Source organism: Mya arenaria, chromosome 10, assembly GCF_026914265.1.
Source record: "Mya arenaria isolate MELC-2E11 chromosome 10, ASM2691426v1".
Classification (NCBI taxonomy): Eukaryota; Metazoa; Mollusca; class Bivalvia; order Myida; family Myidae; genus Mya; species Mya arenaria.
In genome coordinates, this window is record NC_069131.1 from 60,941,641 (window position 1) to 60,960,719 (window position 19,079).

At 35.8% G+C, this 19,079-nt stretch overlaps 1 protein-coding gene and 1 pseudogene across 1 annotated transcript in view; one reads left to right on the forward strand and one right to left on the reverse strand.

The window, feature by feature from the left end:
* Nucleotides 1–2,201, reverse strand: part of LOC128204882 (receptor-type tyrosine-protein phosphatase mu-like) — a 28,420-nt gene extending 26,219 nt beyond the window's left edge. The window contains exon 1 of the mRNA XM_052906284.1: nt 2,064–2,201. The gene's annotated coding sequence lies outside the window, so the exon portion shown is untranslated. The remainder of the gene's footprint in view (nt 1–2,063) is intronic.
* Nucleotides 2,202–12,907: 10,706 nt separating this feature from the next.
* LOC128204883 (uncharacterized) lies at nt 12,908–14,083 on the forward strand (annotated as a pseudogene).
* The last annotated feature ends 4,996 nt before the right edge of the window (nt 14,084–19,079 follow it).

The window sequence follows — 19,079 nt, forward strand, 5'->3', positions numbered from 1 at the left end:
TCGGACTTAGCTAGCTACTGAATATTTTCTCGGACTTAGCACTTTAGTTAATATGGACTCGGACGTAGCACGTGAGTATAAATGGACTCGCACTTTGACCGTAAGAAAAAATAAACTCGGATAAACACGTTAGTGAATATGGACTCGGACTAAACATGTAAGTTAATATGAGTTTGGACTTAACACGTTTGTTAATATTGGCTCTGATTAAGCAAGAAAGTGAATATGGATTCGGACTTAGCACGAAAGTGAATATGGTCTCTGCTTAAGCTCGTTTGTAAATATGTACTCGGATTTAGCACGTTAGTGTATATGGGCTCAGACGAAGCACGTGTGTGAGTAGGGACTCGGACAAAGCACGTGAGTAATTATGGACTCGGACAAAGCACGTAAGCTGATATTGGCTTTGATTAACGTTTTGGCTCGAGCTGAAAACGTTAGTGAATATGGGCTCTGACTCAGCATGTTAGCAAGTAAAGACTTGGAATCATCATGCTAGTGGTATTGGGCTCAGATTTATGTCGTATTTGCTCAGTCAGAGCAAGATAGTGAACATGGGGTTAGATTCAGTACGCTAGTAAATATAACCGTTCGATAAGCACATTAATAAATATGGCCTCAGACTACGAGCGTTCGAATGTATTGACTCCGACACAGCATATTTGTGAATAAAGCTTAGCCTCATTACATTACCCAATATCGGCTCAACGCAGCTCATTTGTGAATATGAGCTCAAACGCAGCGCGTTAGTGAATATGGGATCAGACGCAGCATGTTGGTGAATATGGGATCAGACGCAGCACGTTGGTGAACATGGGATCAGACGCAGCACGTTGGTGAATATGGGCTCAAATGCATCATGTTGGAGAAAATTGGCTCAGATGCAGCACGTTGGTGAATATTGTCTCAGATGCAACACGTTGATGAATATGGGATCAGAAGCAGCACGTTTGTGAATATAAGCTCAAACGCAGCACGTTGGTGAATATGGGATCAGACGCAGCACGTTGGTGAATTTGGGATCAGACGCAGCACGTTGGTGAATATGAGCTCAAACGCAGCACGTTGGTGAATATGGGATCAGACGCAGCACGTTGGTGAATATGGGATCAGACGCAGCACGTTGGTGAATATGGGCTCAAATGCATCACGTTGGTGAATATTGGCTCAGATGCAGCACGTTGGTGAATTTGGGCTCGGACGCAGCACGTTAACGAATATGAGCTCAAATGAAGCAGTTAGTGAATATGGGCTCAGATGCAGAACGTTGGTGAATATGGGCTCGGACGCAACACGTAAGTGAATATGAGCTCAATCGCAACACGTTGGTGAATATGGGCTCGGACACAACACGTTTGTGAATATGGGCTCGGATGCAGCACGTTTGTGAATATGAGCTCAGTCGCAACACGTTGGTAAATATGGGCTCGGACGCAACACGTTTGTGAATATAGGGTTGGTGAATATGGGCCCGGACGCAGCACGTTGGCGAATTTGGGCTCAGACGCAGCACTTAAGTAAAAATAAACAATCACGCTACTAATAATGAACTCGTACTCAGCACATTAGTGCATATTGGCTCAGTCGCAGCCGGCTAGATAATATGGACGGAGACTCAGCATGCTAGCGAATAAAAGCTCAGATGCAGCAAACCTGTGGATATTGGCTCAGACTCAGCTGGTCAGATAATATGGACCCAGGTACAACACGTAAGTTTATATGGGCTCACAGGCAGCTCATTAGTGAATATAGGCTCAGTCTAAGCACGTTAGTAAATATGATCTCAGACTCATCATGATCATGAAAAAGGGACAATATTTTATTGCGCTTTATCATATTCATCAGCAGAATTTGTTAACAGTAGAATGATGATAAACAACAACCTATTTCCTACTAAAACTACTTAAAGTTTTGTATAGTTATTTTAACTGATACATAATTGAACATTTAAGAGAAATCGGTTTCAACACTTATTGTAATGTCCTTATGGATGTACCTCCCGCAATTAGGAACTTTAACTATTTAATTTCAGTTTACAATAAGCTTAATCAAAACGTACTTACAATAGCCAAAATGAATAATTGCAATTTTTAATGCCAAATATCAACTCTTAACTTTGTAGCAATTATATGACATAATAAGATAAGTCCAGATTCATAACACTAACAAAGCACTTATAGAAGTCTTAAGCATGACAATCCACAGCCACGAGTGTAACAGGAAGAAAATATCTCAACGCAATAGATACATTCTCACCTTACACGATTTAGAAAGAGGTATCTAGCGGCATACAATTGGTTGAATAGATCATTGTAGCTTGATACGGCACTTAAAATATTTTAAAAGCGTATTCAGTTTTATGAGTGTTCGCCTTCGCTTTTAAAATAAATGAGTTTAATGCATTGGATAATACAATAATAAAATTATAAACATGCTAGTAAAAAGCGTCATACGTCCTATCATATGTAAAGATTTATTTTTTCGACCACAACACGCATCCGAGAAAAAAACTCTGCAATATAACTACTATGACCATCTGCTCCACTTATAAAGGTACATTTTTGTTGAATGATGTGTTGTGATGAGACGAGCTTGTAAAATAGCTATATTTATTTTAGTGGGTTTGTGTATCCAGTCTTTGAATCATGTCAGCAACTGTTGTTTCATCAATAAATCTAAAATAACACTGTTCATTTAACAGTTAACACAACGATTGGCACAATAAAGATTGATTTTTGATCATCATCATCATCATCATCATCATCATCATCAACAACCATCAACCATCAAGCAGCATTATCAACCATCAACCATCATCATCATTGTGTTCATCGTTTTATAAAAAGTATTAATGTCATCATAATTACAAACACTTTTCTAGAGAGTGTCGGGTTTCTCGGCAGAATCAAAATCACATTCATCATTGTGTAATAGTAGTCACTAGCAAGCACCCATTTTGATGTCGTATTCTTAGAACAAAAGCGTCTAGAATAATCCACATGCACCACAGCTTATAAGACCGATACTTATCTTAAAAGTATCGGTGATCATTCCATGGCAACCCTCTAAAACTTGTAAGAAACTCTTTCACAGAAAACATGCTAGAGACAAGTTATAATTGGTATTGATATACATTTTTCTTTTGCAGTTTTTGCGTTTTTTTTTTCTATTCGAAATCTTGTGAGTAAGTCTACCAAGTAGATCCCAATACGTTTAAAAATAGCTATGTGACTTTCAATTGCTTTATATACACACATCGTGACGTCCTGTGGAATACTGCTTTTTTGAACGGGGCAACTCAGCTGTGACATCGTGTGGGACAAAATGATTGTTGCGTTTTTTTTTCTTTTAAACCTGTAAAATATTGTATTATCGCCACATTATAGCTCGTATCAAGCTTTTATTGTTTACATTTAACTTTATTTCTATCGCCCACGAAAGCGGAAATCGCGCGATGTTTCCGGTCAGGATGTTATTTTTACACCATTTCATTTAATCGATAAATTGGCGCAGAAGAGTTGCGTCCCTTATCGGAAATGACGAAGGTAGGGGATAACAGTTTCCGATAATCACTGCTTTGATTTTCGCAGAAAAACAGACATATGCTCTTTATTTCTTGTCGAATCTGCTTTTATTTTGCAATTATATTTTTCAGACAATAAACAACGTCTCCAAATAAGTTGAATACTGTATTTTATCAGAAATCCCGTTATCGTTGGCATGAGGTTTTGGATTTCGGTAAGTTTCTCGACTATTTATTTTCTATTCAATTACTTCGAAATATATTGAATAATTTCGAGTGAAGCGGGTTTTATGTTTTAGATAAATATGATTACAACTATTTCAACAAAGAACATAATTAGTTATTTAAATATATAACTACTGAATAGCTGGTTAAAAATATGAGCACATCTGGTGATCTTGTTTAAGAATGTTTGGTCTTTGTTCGATGTAAATAGTTCACCAAATTCTAAATATACTGTAATTATTCTACTGAAATTTATTTTTGTGGTTATTATTTTACTGAATTTATATGTTTTGTATTTGTCTTATTGAAATTCGTTATGTGATTATTTTTCTGAAATATATATGTTTGATTATTACTTTAGTGCTATTGCCTGGTCATTTATTTTTCTTATTTTCAAGTTTAAAATCTCTGATCATGGATTTGGAAAATATGTTCATGAATTTGTATCACGCTTTCTCAAAGGAACCAATGTTTCTTATAACACTTATTTTGAATACAGAAATTCAAGTGACGTAATTGCAACTGTCAGCTAAATACATAACATTTTAACTGATATTTGAAGAGTTAAGGCTCCACACATACGACTGATTAAGCAATACCAGACGCTTTTTTGCTAGGGACCACTCTGATACTATTACAATGAAGATACCGACTGGTAACCATCCCCCTTAAATGCTATCGGCAAACATAATAATACAATCGCAAAGTCCATAAAGTTTTAAGAATGTATTGTTGATAAAACGCTTTTGTGCTGGTTTTCAGACAAATGGACAGAATATAAAAGTTAACATCGTACCCCTTACCACTTCATGATGATGTAACTGCAATTTTAGGTAAAAGTTCTTGGTAAAGTTATCTCGGTTAAAGAGCTGAAAAAAGTATATGGAGTATCGAAATTAAGGAACAGCCAAACAATAGAAGTACTGTAACCAGCATCGTTTTGAAGTACACGCATGAGCAGAGATTTTTATTACAGGGGATGTTATGTGTCGAAGTAGAGGGACACGCCAAGTATCGGGGTACAGGAACATTCCAATATCTGTATGGACTTACCGAAAAAGCTCAGTAATTAAGTAAAGCGAAAAGCCAAGTATCAACGTACAGGAACAGTCACATCTTCGAAGTGCAGGGGTAGGCCAAGCATTTTAGTACAGGGACAAGTTCAGAATCGAAGTAAAGCGACAAGCCCAGGGTCGATGTACAGGGACAGGCCCTTAATCGATGTACATGGAATCTATCAGTACCAAAGTACAAGGACAGTCTCATCTTTGAAGTGCAGAGAAAAGCCAAGCATTTTAGTACAGGGACAAGCTAGGTTTCGAGGAAAAGCGACAAGCCCAGGGTCGAAGTACAGGGACAGGCCCTGAATCGATGTACATGGAAAATCTCAGTATCAAAGTACAGGGAGAAGTCTGGTATTTTAAACAGGGACAGTCTCAAAATAGAAGTACAGCGAAAAGCCAACGACCGTAGTGCGTGGACAGACCCAACGACGAATTACAGTTACAAGCAGAGAAATGAAGAAGCTCAGTATTGAATAACTGAAACAGACCCAATAAGGAAGTACAGGGACAGGATAAATGTCGAAGTACAATTACCGGCACCGTTACAAAGTGCAGGGTCAATCTAAGTATCGAAACAAAGGGATATACACTGTATAGAAGAACAGGAACACGCCAGGGTATTGAAGTACACGAAGAAGGCAAGGCTCGAAATGCAAAGACTGCCCCAGTAGACAACAGTATAGGGACAAACTAAGTACCTCAAAACTAAGACTTTGTATATAATAGCACATTAACCAAATGCGCAATATACGACACAAACATGTGTTAGAAATTCGTAGTAGAAGGTGAAAGCCTGTACATTTGCAGTCATAATCAAAAATAAAATGCATAATTTTTCCACATCTTAACTAAATTAATTAGATAAAATGAAATGTAAAAGATTAGACTTACTATGATTAAAGATGTACTGATATCATCCGAAACAAGAGGCTATACATTATTTTGATGCTTGAGGCATAAATTTCAAACTTAAGAATTAGTCGCGCGTGCCGAAACCGTAAGGATCTACATCCCCGACTGTCATATTCATCATGTTTCTCAAACAGGAAGAAAATATTGCAACCATAGTTTGTTTGCCCACTTAACACTATTAACACTATTAACACAGACGGGTATGTCGCTTGCACTGGACAGAATAGATCGTTGAAACATGATACAACAATTTAAACATTTTCAAAATAGCGTCCTCGTATCTCAGGTTTATGAATGTACGTATCCGTTTTCAATCTTAATGAGATGTTTATGCGCTGTAGAGTGAATGATGCTATGAAACCTGCTGTATTCAATCAAGTTAAACTCAAATACTGTTTATATCATTAAACGAGATGATATCATAATGTTGAAAAACTATTCATTGGTTCTATTCGGTATCATGCTATCGTCGTTGCCCTTTCTATTCTATATGTTATTAGTTTATGCAACGAAAGGTAGCATAGTCGTTTAGTTAGAGGCACAATCTCGGTTTCCAAGGTAGCACTAAGATCTAGATGTATTAAGACTTAGATTATGGTAGTCAGGCGTTGAGTGTCACATAGAGCAGTTGGTACTTTAACGGAAACCAAATCGAAGTTGTTCAATTTTATGAATATCCTATATTTAATACCCTAACCTTGTTTATATCTATATATTTCATAACATAGTCGCTGATCTTCAAAGAAAGGAGACTGTAAAACTGTTCGGCTGCAATGTGAGATGTGGGTTCATTGTAATTATGAAATGTTGAGAGTGTATATTCAAGCTTTTGTGAAAAAATATAACTTGCTTAACTAGCAATATTTCAACTTTTTTTAATAATGCGATTGTTCACAAAATGGGATATAACTGAAATTTTGTGTAAAGAATTTGACGAAACGTAGTATCATGCCCAACCAAAGGTACCTTAACATTAATGTTATTAGACTAATAAGATGCTGGAAAAAAACAAGATGGGCCACGTCGCAACGCATAGGGCTAGGACAAAAAAAGATACGAAGTCATATCCGAAATTATTTAACGTTCGCATACAATTTGGAGCGCTATTTTGAAAAACTAAATATTAACTGCCATTTGAAATCAAAATATGTTTAAGGCATATAATTAAAAGGAAAAAACAACATGGTTTGCTGCAGTGTAAGATCTCAATGTTTTTCACCTCGTTACTTTATTGAATTTACTGATAATTATCTTTTGATTAACAAAGCTCAATATCCACGACGTGTGATTTCCAATAATCTAGCGGATTTAATTATGATTAATGCAATACATTGATTCTTTACCAACACTTCTGATTGATAATGAGCTCGTTTGATTAATTTGAAGAACGTTAACACTTGTAAGATCTATGCAATTAGTTGATTATATTGAAGTGTTCTTACCTTACTAATATCCACTTGTTATCAATGTTCCAGTTAAAGCATCAATGCGTATGTATACTGAGACAGTACATCGTTTAAAGGTTAAACTAGTTTGGGCACCGATATAAAAAAAACCCTGTAAACAAATCATTCAATGGATATTTGTTTTCTTGTACAATGTATCTTCGCTATAAATGTAATGTCATTAATATGATGATAAGTCCAAATGAAGATGCACACACCTCAGTCTGAATCATGACAAGCCACTGTCACGATAATCTTTTAACATTTAAATCCTTTAAACAGGAAGGAAATATTTCCATTGCTAGTCTTGTTTACCAAAAACAATTTGGCAAGATTACATTGCACTCAATAGGGCAGTGAAACATGATACAACGACTTAAAAAGCGTTTTCAAGATTGATGAGTGTTCGCTATCGATTCAAATATGTTATTTTTTGCGCTGTTAATTAGATAATGATGTGTACCTAGTATACAGTAATAAAATATACTTAATAAATCAGATAACTTCAAATTGAAAATGTATTTAATCATTGCAGTTATACAAAAAACAAACACCTGTTTATTGTGTTTATGCAGGGACTGCAAGGGCTGTTGTTGATGTTTTAATTATTGCAGTGATCGTTGTCAAAGTAAGTGTATTGCGGGGATGTTGTTTTAGTTTTTATTATTGCAGGGACAGTTTTCTAAACTATTGTTATAGTAGTGGCTGTTGTCTAAGTTATTGTTATTGCAGGGACTGTTGTCTAACTTATTATTGTTGCGTGTGCTGTAGTCTATGTTATTGGCATTGCAAGTGCTGTTTGTCTAAATTATTGTTAATGCAGGGACTGTTGTCTAAGTTATTGTTGTTGCAGGGACTGCTGTCTAATTCATTGCTTTTGCAGGGACTTTTGTATAAGTTATTGTTGTTGCAGGGACTGTTTGTTTAGTTATTGTTTTTGCAGGGGTTGTTATTTTATTAATTGTTGTTGCAGGGACTGTTTTCTTTGTTAGTGTTGTTGCATGGGATTCCACCGAAGTTATTGTTGTTGCAGGGACTGTTGGTTAATTATTGTTATTGCAGGGGTTGTTATCTAGGTAATTGTTGTTGCAGGGAATGTTGTCTAAGTAATGAATGTTGCAGGAACTGATTTCTGTTTAATAAAAGTTGCAAGGGCTGTTGTTGATGTTTAATTTATTCAGTGACCGTTGTCTAAGTTATTGTTATTGCAGGGACTCTTGTCCTAATTATTGTTATTGCGGGGACCGTTGTCTAAGTTATTGTTATTGCAGGGCCTGTTGTCCTAATTATTGTTATTGCGGGGACTGTTGTCTTAGTTATTGTTGTTGCAGGGACTGTTGTCTAATTTATTGTTATTGCAGGGACTGTTGTCTAAATTATTGTTATTGCAGGGCCTGTTGTCCTAATTATTGTTATTTCGGGGACTGTTGTCTTAGTTATTGTTGTTGCAGGGACTCTTGTCTAAGTTATTGTTATTGCAGGGACCGTTGTCTAAATTATTGTTATTGCAGGGCCTTTTGTCCTTATTATTGTTATTGCGGGGACTGTTGTCCTAATTATTGTTATTGCGGGGACGGTTGTCTTAGTTATTGTTATTGCAGGGACTGTTGTCTAAATTATTGTTATTGCAGGGACTCTTGTCTGAGTTATTTTTTGCAAGGACTGTTGTCTAAGTTTCTGTTATTGTTATTGCAGGGAATGTTTTCTATGTCATTACTGTTTCAAGGACTCTTGTCTAAGTTATTTTTATTGCAAGGACTGTTGTCTAAGATGTTTTGTTGCAGGACTCTTTCCTAAAATTTTGTTTTTGCTGGGACTGTTGTTATACACACAGTTAGTTTTTTTCTCTCATAAAAATATAATATAATAAATATAAAGTCAATCAAAATATCTGGTTACAGTATTCGGTTACAAATTCATTTCTCTTTTCATATTAAAATACAAAGTTACTCCGGTTACGCATGTCGATAAAATGAGACATATATTAGTTGCTATTAATTAGTCAACGTAGATTCAACTCGCATGTATTGCTCATTTTCTTTTCAATTTAATATAAGTCAATTTGATTCTCGCTTGACAGAGCGCACGTGGTCATTGGTATAAAACCTAACTTAAACCTGCTTTGTTTTTGTAGAGCTTTATATCTCAAACAGAATGGTTATGTAAGCTTCCGCATAATAATCTAAGCTGAGAAGACGCGTTTGGTCAATCGTTTTTTTCTACAATACTTGACCTTAACACGCGCCTTTTCGGCTCAATGGACCTATATTTAATATGGGAGTAGTATTATTGCTAAACAATGGTAGTTGATTTGGCTATAAAACAATATATATATATATATATATATAAGAAGTGTAAGCGGACAAGCTGTGGATTAATATTAATTTACTCGCCAATGATTAATCATACAGTCGATTCCTCGTTACTTATTGCTTTGTTGCCAAACGCGACATCATACATGGTCTGCGGACAGCGGAACACGCATGATTCGAGACGGCCACGCCGTTAACATGGATAAAGTTCACGTGCGCCCAGGTAAAGACCAAAAAACCCCTGCCCGCCGCGTAGCTCAACCTTCAGGAGCACCGACAAGCGTCGCGACATTTAGAGCCACATCATATAGCGACTCTTTACCTACGACAATTCGGATGTGCAGGTCGGCCATAGCTAGATCCCACCCTTTACCACAATCTTGGTGAATCAGGCACATTGTGAGCAAGGTATAATCCCAATTGATCATTTAACCTTAGAGCAGGATGCAACCATGTATATGTCGCCCAGTATACATAGCCATTTGGAGACTCAATGTTGGCTTCAATGAATCTCAGATTATTTCTGGTAACTTTATCGATTTAAGTCAATTATTCGACGTAGAAAACCCTAAAGCGGTCAAGATGATGTAAAAAAAACTACCAATAGCGAGACTGCGCTTAGAGCTAAACCAAATACGTCTTTAATATATCAACCATTGAAAAATGGACCGACACCTTTCTTTATTTATATCTCTTTATTCTTAACAGTTCACCCCAATAGTTCACGATAGTTGTTGAAATACGGGCGAGATATAAGGTGACAGCTAGAAAATATGCTTGACTTGGCTGGCGTGAATATGACCAGCAATTTAGAATGCACTTTGCAATTGACACATCGAGAATATCATTTGCAAAAAATGATAATGAGCTATGTTTTCGGCCATGGGCCCGTCATTCGCTGTTGTGAATAAGGTAGCGAAACACAGTTCTACCAAATTGTTTTATTATAATCAAATGCAACGCAACACAACACAGCAAATTTCAATACTCTTGCCTAATATGTAACAATCATCACCCTTCTATGTACTGTGTTTCAAATGAAAGAGTATAGTAACAACAGTGACCCAGCACAGCCCCATGGCGCATCATACCGCGCGCTGCGCGTTTTCAACCGGGTTACTTCCGCTCTTCCTTAAGTCAGTAATCCCGCTTACCCCAATCAGGCAGACCACGTTATCTGAACTTATGATATATATACATATAAAATATATTAAAACATTAAAGATTCATGGCCACTCGCTAATTAATGTCGTGAACTTATCAAATTTTCTGTTGCAATACCCAATTATAGTGCACGCGCAAGTTAAGGAAATGATTTTAAACATGGTTTCGAGCTGGGTTACTCTGAAGAGAGGAACATTTTTGAATAAAAAGTATAAAGTCAGCTAAAGCTAATCCGGCAATTAAGACAAGTTTGTTATTGATTGTGTTTGTGTTCTATGTTTTTGGCGTTGACTCTGTGCCATTAAACGCAGTTTATGTTTAAAATGTCGACTTCTGGGCTTGTTTCTGTAGTTGTGCATATAAATATTGTATCGATAATTAGAATGCAGTGTGCAATTGCACTGAATACCTTTACAGTTGCATTCAAAATCACACAACTTACCAACTCTGATGGTTGCGACATAGCCCCCTGTTTATGCCGTAGTATATGGTTTAATTCATTCCACAGTTTATGTTCCTTTCTGTCAGAATGAGTACTGCTGGTATTGTCGGTCAGTCGGTATTCCGCATAAAACATACTAGAGGTTGTATATCATGCATAAATCTCACAAAACATAAGACGAACAAATATTTTCTGTAATAATCTACACACGATACATTTTAAAACTGAGATTGTAGTTGTATACAAAGTAGCAAAATATGTCAGAATTAAGCGGACTATGTCCTATTTTCAGTATCAAATGAGAAATATCAGTTTGTTGAACTTCTACATTGAAAGCACAGTATAATTGTCGTCAACATTCCTGTATGTTGGTTCACTTGCCTGTATTCGGAGCTGTTCATATGCCCTTTCGTTTTCAGCCTGATCTAACTGTATTTCCGAATTCTGTTCTGAAAACCAAATGTAGCTGATCAAACAGACTTAAATTGAAATATATACATTTTGTTATGTTTGTGAATACTTAAGACAGGTTCCAGAAAACGGTCTTTCTTGTGAGAAATACCACTGATATATATTTTACTTAGAATCTAAAAGTTATAATATGTTTACAAAATAATTATGCATATACATGTTATAAAACCAATACGATATAAGATACCTATTGGTTTAGATCTTCGTCTGTTCCACAAGTAACAACCAGCAGCCGTACACATGACCAAAGTAGCAAACACTCCCACTAAAGCTGCCGTTGCAATATTTGTGGAAGAAGCAGTGTTAATACGTCTCTCTTAAATAACAGTTTTGGCATCAAAATGTAGAACATAATAGTCAATTGGTGTATACTATATTATGGCAGGGACATAATAATTATTTTATTCTTTATACACAATTAGCTATAAAACACTTTTTTTACGCCAGACTGAATTCAATTTAATCTTTTTCCGACAGCTACAATTTTACTACAACATTATATATTTTGAGTGCATATGGGATATGAATAGGTGTATTTAGCCGTGCCTGAAAATTGTACTCCGTTTCAGATAAATCATCCTGCCATAACAACGAGCATCTTAATTATTTTAACTGTATTGCTTATGAAAATAATACCATTTCATTTCAAGAAAGCCCAATTAAGTAACTAGTAATGTAAAACTTTGAATACAAAGTGGAAATATATAATCGTCAAATACGCTTTCACGCAGTTGCGGTCTGGGTTGAAGAATCAAACCCTCGGGCAAAAGGTGGAGTTGTTACCCGGAGCAGAATATATATATATCAGATATGTTTTTGATAAATTATGAAATATAGCCAATGTTTAACTGCAAATAAGCAAACCATTCTATTTTTTAGAAAAATGAGAACATACTTTGTCTATAGTCCTGTTCAATAACCGTTGTTACCTCCCTTAGCAAATTATCGTTCGTAGTTGACCTCAACTTCCGGTGAGTAACAATTGACAGGATAATGACGTCGAATAAAGAGGTCGGTGACCCGTGTCAATTTGACAAATTATCAGTGCGTGAACTTAAGATATATTTACGAGATAGAGGAGCACATGTGTCAGGAAATAGACCGGAGTTAATAAAACGTCCCCGAGGCCTTGTACAAATCGGAAAACGGACATTGAAAGAGATTAATATTCAGGACAATAACAACACAGTTGAACGACAGGAGGAATTATTTACCACGCCGTTAGGTGAAAAGTTGCCAAAGCCAGAGAGTTTAAAAGGTTGTTGGGAGGACGATGTGTTAAAAATTCCCTTCTTCAGGACGCAGGATTTATACAATTACCTTGTGTTAAACCGTTTGACAATCAGAACATGAATGCAAGAAAACAATTAAAAGCCAAAGTGTTCTACGAAGATGGACATGTCCATAGTGTGAAATACAATCAGATATCACATAAATGTTCCCACTGCTACGTAAGAGAAAAGGTCATTCCGTCCTTTCCAGGGTCTAATGTTAAAAAAAGGATTATGAACCATGGGCCGGTCTGTCTAAAGTATCGGGAAAGGTTCATGCTGCTGGATGCAACTGTGCTGCTGGGTAAATTTACTATTCACATTTAGAATAAGATGTATACATGCACTTTTAGATAATAACGTCTCCTTTTGATGCAGGGTGTTGACATACTCGTTATTTTATTATGCATCATTATAATGATATCCCATCAGGCAATAATGTTGATGGTCTAATAAAAGCTTAAGATGCACCAAAATTGCCAGTGATTATAAAAAAAAATTGACAGGGGCATAGCTGACTGTACGCAGCTGTGCAATGACATTTCGACTGGTCAAAGTTTTTGTAATAAAAAAAGCCTGAACTTAAAATACAAAACGAAAGGGCTAGGGGGAGTCCATCAAAAAATAACTTGGATCTGCGTCATTCCAAAATAGCCCTAGCTACGTGCCAGGTTGTTTGAAAATACCCTGAATTTTAAATGCAAACCGAAGGGGGGCAAGGGGGTGTCGTTCAATGAACTCATTTCAATCAGCGTTATCCCAAAGTAGCAGTAGCTACGTGCCTAGTTGTTTGAAGGAGGTGTTGGTCAATGAATTTATTTAAATCATCGTTATCCAAAAGTGTTCCTAGCTCCCTGTTGTGCGTCCGTTCACTGTTTTGTCAGATTACAGGTTTCTGAGTAATTTTAAATTACAATGAATAATGCAGAATTTGTTATCATACTCGTACAACTTTTCATTTCATGTTTCAGGGAGGGGGAATCCTGCAACCATGTTGCTGCGTTGCTGTACGCCCTTGTTGATATCGGTTCCAAACAGAAGGATGGTTTGAATGCACCAACTTCAACAAAATGTAAATGGAACCAGCCGAGGAAAAGAAAAATAAGCCCTCAAAGGTCTCAGCATCTTGTATTCAAAAAGCTGAAATTTGAAAATGACACTTTACAGAAAGTTAGCCCATCTACTAAATGTAAAGTTGACAACCTGCACAATGTTAAACCTCTGAATTCATTAGCATTTGGGGAAAAAACTTAAAAAATGTGCTCCACATGCTGCTTTTTTGTTGAGTGATTCTGAACTTGGTGCACAAGAAGAGCCAATACCAGTGCTTCACAAACTTCATTCTGTGGATTTCTTTTACAAAGACAGTGTTGACTTAAAAAGTTCAATGTGTGAAAATAATTTCGTAACATATTTTAAATCATTGAACTGTAAGCAGGATGACTGTTTTCTTATTGAAAACTCAACAAAAGGACAACATAAAAGTTACCATTGCAAGGGCTGGCAGGTTAACAAGTTCCAGTTTTGGAACTATTTGTAAGAAAAAACCTGAAACAAAACCTGATATCTTGTTGCGATCCATTATGGGGTACAATGACGAATTTGATACTGCAGCTACTAGATGGGGCAGAAGTCATGAACCAGCTGTCAAGCGTGTGTACCAAATGCGTATTCAAATAACTCACCCCGGGCTGAAACTCTTTTCATCTGGCCTTGTGGTAAAGCCAAGTCTACCACACTTGGGATCAAGCCCAGATGGAATAGTAGACTGTTGTAAGAAATGTGCTCACACCAAGGGGGTCTTCGAGATAAAATGCCCATATAAATTTACAAACTGTTCACCAGAAGAGGCCTGTGTAGACAAAATATTTTGTTGTTCAATAGTGATTGGCGAAGTAACCTTGAAAAAAAACACAGCTACTATTTCCAAGTTCAAGGTCAAAAGGCCTTAACAGAAAGAAAATGGTGTGATTTTTTTGTGTGGACTTTGAAGGGTCATAGTGTGGAGAGAATACCTTTTGATAATGATTTTTGGGTTGACATGTTAGGTAAACTGAACAGTTTTTATGTAAAGGCTGTTATACCAGAATTGTTCACAGAGCGTGTCAAACGGGGTAAAGAACTAATGTAAAGAAACTTAATGTGTTTAAAGTGTAAATAGAAAAATCAAACAGTTCTTGTTCATTATTTGTAAATAGACAAAGAAAGAGTTTGTTAAAACAGAATTGGTGCTCGCATGTTGTTGTTACATTTAATAGTTTGTTTGCATGCGCTTAAGTTAACTATAGACCTTGATTGCTATGCAAATATATGATACCTAATTAGTACTGTTTATAACTTAAAGTAAATAAGTGTTAATATTATTGTTATTCTAACATTTTTTTTTTATATCGTACATAAAATACCCGTTTGGTCTGGGAAAGCTGTCAGTTACTGGAACTGAAACCAAGGATTGCACTGGTTATGGAGCCCTGCGTCCATATTCGTAAATGGCTCAAGTGTAACATTGAGACTCGGACTCAGAAATGCAACATTTTAATCTTGTTGTTCAAATGTTGTTATACATGTCAGAGCAAAGATGATACAAATTGCTGTATCAGTAACACATATTCTGTTCGTCAAGCAAGCACACAGTTGCTTTTAATTTAATTTTTGTATACATTATTTGAAAAATTTAAAGCTGTACTCTCACAGATTCACCATTTTTCCCTTTTTTTTCTTTTTCTTGTCTTGGAATTAGCAAATTTTAGCGTAAATATCTGTTTGTAGATATGTACGCAAAAAATTTCTTGTTCCAAGACAAAAAAATAAAAATGTTCTCCAAATGTTCAATCTGTGAGAGTGCAGCTTTAAAGATTCAGTTTTTTTAGTGCGAGTCTAAAACTCAGACTTAAAATGACTCGCATATGGTTTGAACAAAAACAGTTTTCCCAGTAAAGCAACTGAAAGCACTTATTGATCATTAGTTTACTCTATGATATATAAATTGCACAAAAATACAGTTTATAGCATAAAAAGTATTTTGATTTTGTGGGGTTTGGATTCAGACCCACACTTCTCAAGTATAGAAAAAAATTGAAAACAACCAGCTAGTCCACACGGCCACCGATACTATATATCACATGAACATTTTTGTGACGTTGATTTGTTCTTTGATTTATACCTATGTTTTTATGATCTTAATAAATGTATCGTCATGAACTGCTCTTTTTCATTGACAACAATACTTGAATTGAATAAAATGCTTGGAATGAAAATAATTAGTTTTTTTTTTCTTCTTTTATTGAAAAACAGTGTTTGACGAATAGAGAGTCAAGAGTCAAGTGGGTAACCAAATAAATCTAAATGTACAGATGTCACTTGCCGGCTATGGTTTTTAGAGTGTTGAATCAGTTCTTTGATTTTTAACTGGTATTACATAACTTCATTTAACTGGAATGACAAATGCTATGATAAAGTCTTTAACGAGAGTGGTTGTTTTGTCTTAATGAATAAAGAGTGTAAGTCGGTGGAGGTTAGATTCAATCAGTTTAATCAAGCCGGAGCACTAAACTCTGCAATGCCAATTCCAGCTCAAAGGAGACTTAACAACAACTCATAAAAAAGTACATTAAGTGTGTAACAGTTTATTTTCAGAAGTAAAGTTACAATTATATTGGTGATTAAACCAAAGCAAACAACATGCAATTGTGCTCTTAACTAGGCAACATCAATTGGCAAGAAAGTTGTAAAAATGGTAAATCTGTGAGAGCGCAGCTTTAAATAGTATGTATATGATCTTTCATGTCATAAAATGTAAACTTTTATTAAACAAGTTTAAGAATATATCAAGAAAGAAGCCTGAAGCAATGTTAATAAAAGTATATTCCCCAGTACTGTCTTTTAACAATGATCATATTCAATCTTCATCATCATGTACCAATGGTGGCAACAAATTTGACAGAGCAACACAAATTTTCAGGATTTTTGATGCTTGCTTAGACAATGTTATAGGCATTACACCTTGCAAAATCCTGAAGTTTTCACTCTTTCCATAACACGTTCTACGTCAATTCGCAAGTTTGCGATTCTCCTTGTTTCTTCAAATTTTCGGCGGTTAAACTTTTGTCATTTCAAGGGTGGAATAATCAGATGCATGCCGCGTGGTGTTGTCAAATCCGATATTAGAAAACCCTTATCAGCCATTATCCCATCACCAGTTTCACATAAATCAAGGAGTCCTGACTTAATTGTCAACTGTTTATCGCTAATGCTTCCACTCCATAGGTCCGAAACGAAAGTTATAATTCCAGATGGACTTATTCCTAAAAGTGCCTTCCAAGTCATATGTGACTTGTAGTGTGAGTACATCATTGATTTGTTAGCAAGTGATTGTGGTGTTTCTGTGTAGAACTCAGTGCAGTCAATGATTATGCGGCAGTTCGGGTATTTCCGTTTGAACTTCTGTGGCATTGTAACTTTTAATGTCTTTCTGGATGGCCAAGCAACTAATGTTGACAGTTTCACACTCATGTATGAAATCCACTGGTTTGTTATGTTTGAACATGTTGATTTCGACACATGGAATCTCCTTGCTAAGTCCTCAAGAAGAAGCCCTTATCTTAAACGCATCAAAACTAAAAAAAAAACATCAATAAGTCGTAGCGCTCTTGGCCGGCCCTTGTTTTCTCCATTTCCGCTTCTATTTGTGTGACTCTCTACATCATCCATTTCATCAAAAAGTAAATGAAAAATTTCCACATTAGGTAGACCTGTGTAAAACATACACATCTCATTACTTTTAATGTCTTCCACAGTCAGGTCAGGTTTGTTAACTTGTACTCCAACTTCAGAAGTTGTTTTTGACATACATTTACATAATGGAGTTTCAAAGTTTGTTTGTGTTGAAACACTACACTTAGTAACTGAAACTGAACTAGTCCCTTCCGTCTGAGTGGAAAAGGACACTCCTACTTTGTCAGCTTGTGTGTCTTTAATTAGCGTTTTCTGAACAGTAAATTCAATCTAGCCAGCATAGTCATGGAACTTGTTTGAAGCATACTCGGATACACTGCTTGTAGTTAACGTACAGTCTGGCCCATCATACTCTTCATTCTCCGCCTCTTGGTCTTCGTCATTACATTTGTATGCCTGTTCTGAACTTTCCACCTGAAAATACATAAATAAACAGGATTCTTAGTATTTCTTATGGTTCTATTTTGTGAGTATTATTTTCGATATTTCACAGAAACGAACAAAAATCCTTGATATGATATTCATGATGCTACGTTGCTTATATGCTGAAAGGCCCTGTAACGTACCATCCAGATCCAGAACAATATATTGTACGTTAACTGATTATACAGATAATAAAACAGTTAAAAAATCCCCCTTGTTTTAGCAAACTATAAACATGTAACATAACAGAACCAAATCTTTTGTTTGACAATTTCCAATAGTGTTGGTAAACAGTGAAATACATTCATATAAAGTTTAGATACACATGTTCATGATGTGTTCTATGTATTTAAAATAAGTAGCTAGTGATTCACAAAGAATGATAAACAAGATGAAACTAGTTTCACAACGACAAACTCGACTTACCTTTGATAATTTAAATATCTTTTCCTTGTTGTTTATGATAAACACACACGGAACGGGGTTTTGTCTTTGTGTATTTGCCGTTGGCGAAGTGAACAGAACAAAGGCGATCGTTTTTCAAACTTGACACAATGTTTGGACTGACAGCTTTCAGACGTTTAATCCAGAGTTTTCTGAGCTTATCGTCCGTTGGGATCTGTGCAACGTTACACAAAGTTCATTCACAACTTTCCCCCTGTATTTACTGCAAATGCAACAATAATGTCGCTTTTTAACTGTCGATTTTGGTGTAGATTCGCTCATTTTCGCACAAGTTTACTTTGCTCTCCACCGGAAGTCAAGATTTGTTCTCCACACGGAAGAGCGTTCAGGGGAGGTAATGTTTCAAGGGAGATAACAACAGTTATTGAACAGGACTATAATAATGTTATGTTAATGTAATTAAGTTAATTAATCAAAAATAAATGTTCAATACCCATTTGAATAAAAACACGTAACAACATTTCTTATTGTACAGTGTTGTTGTTTTTTCTTTTCTAAGTTGTATCATAGCTTTAAAACTGAGTTAAAAAAACACGCCATTAATATCATTGTTTTTCTTATTTTAAACAAATAATTTTCTAAGAATGCATTAAAATCCCTGGCTTTTAAGGCGTAAATTTCGAATGAA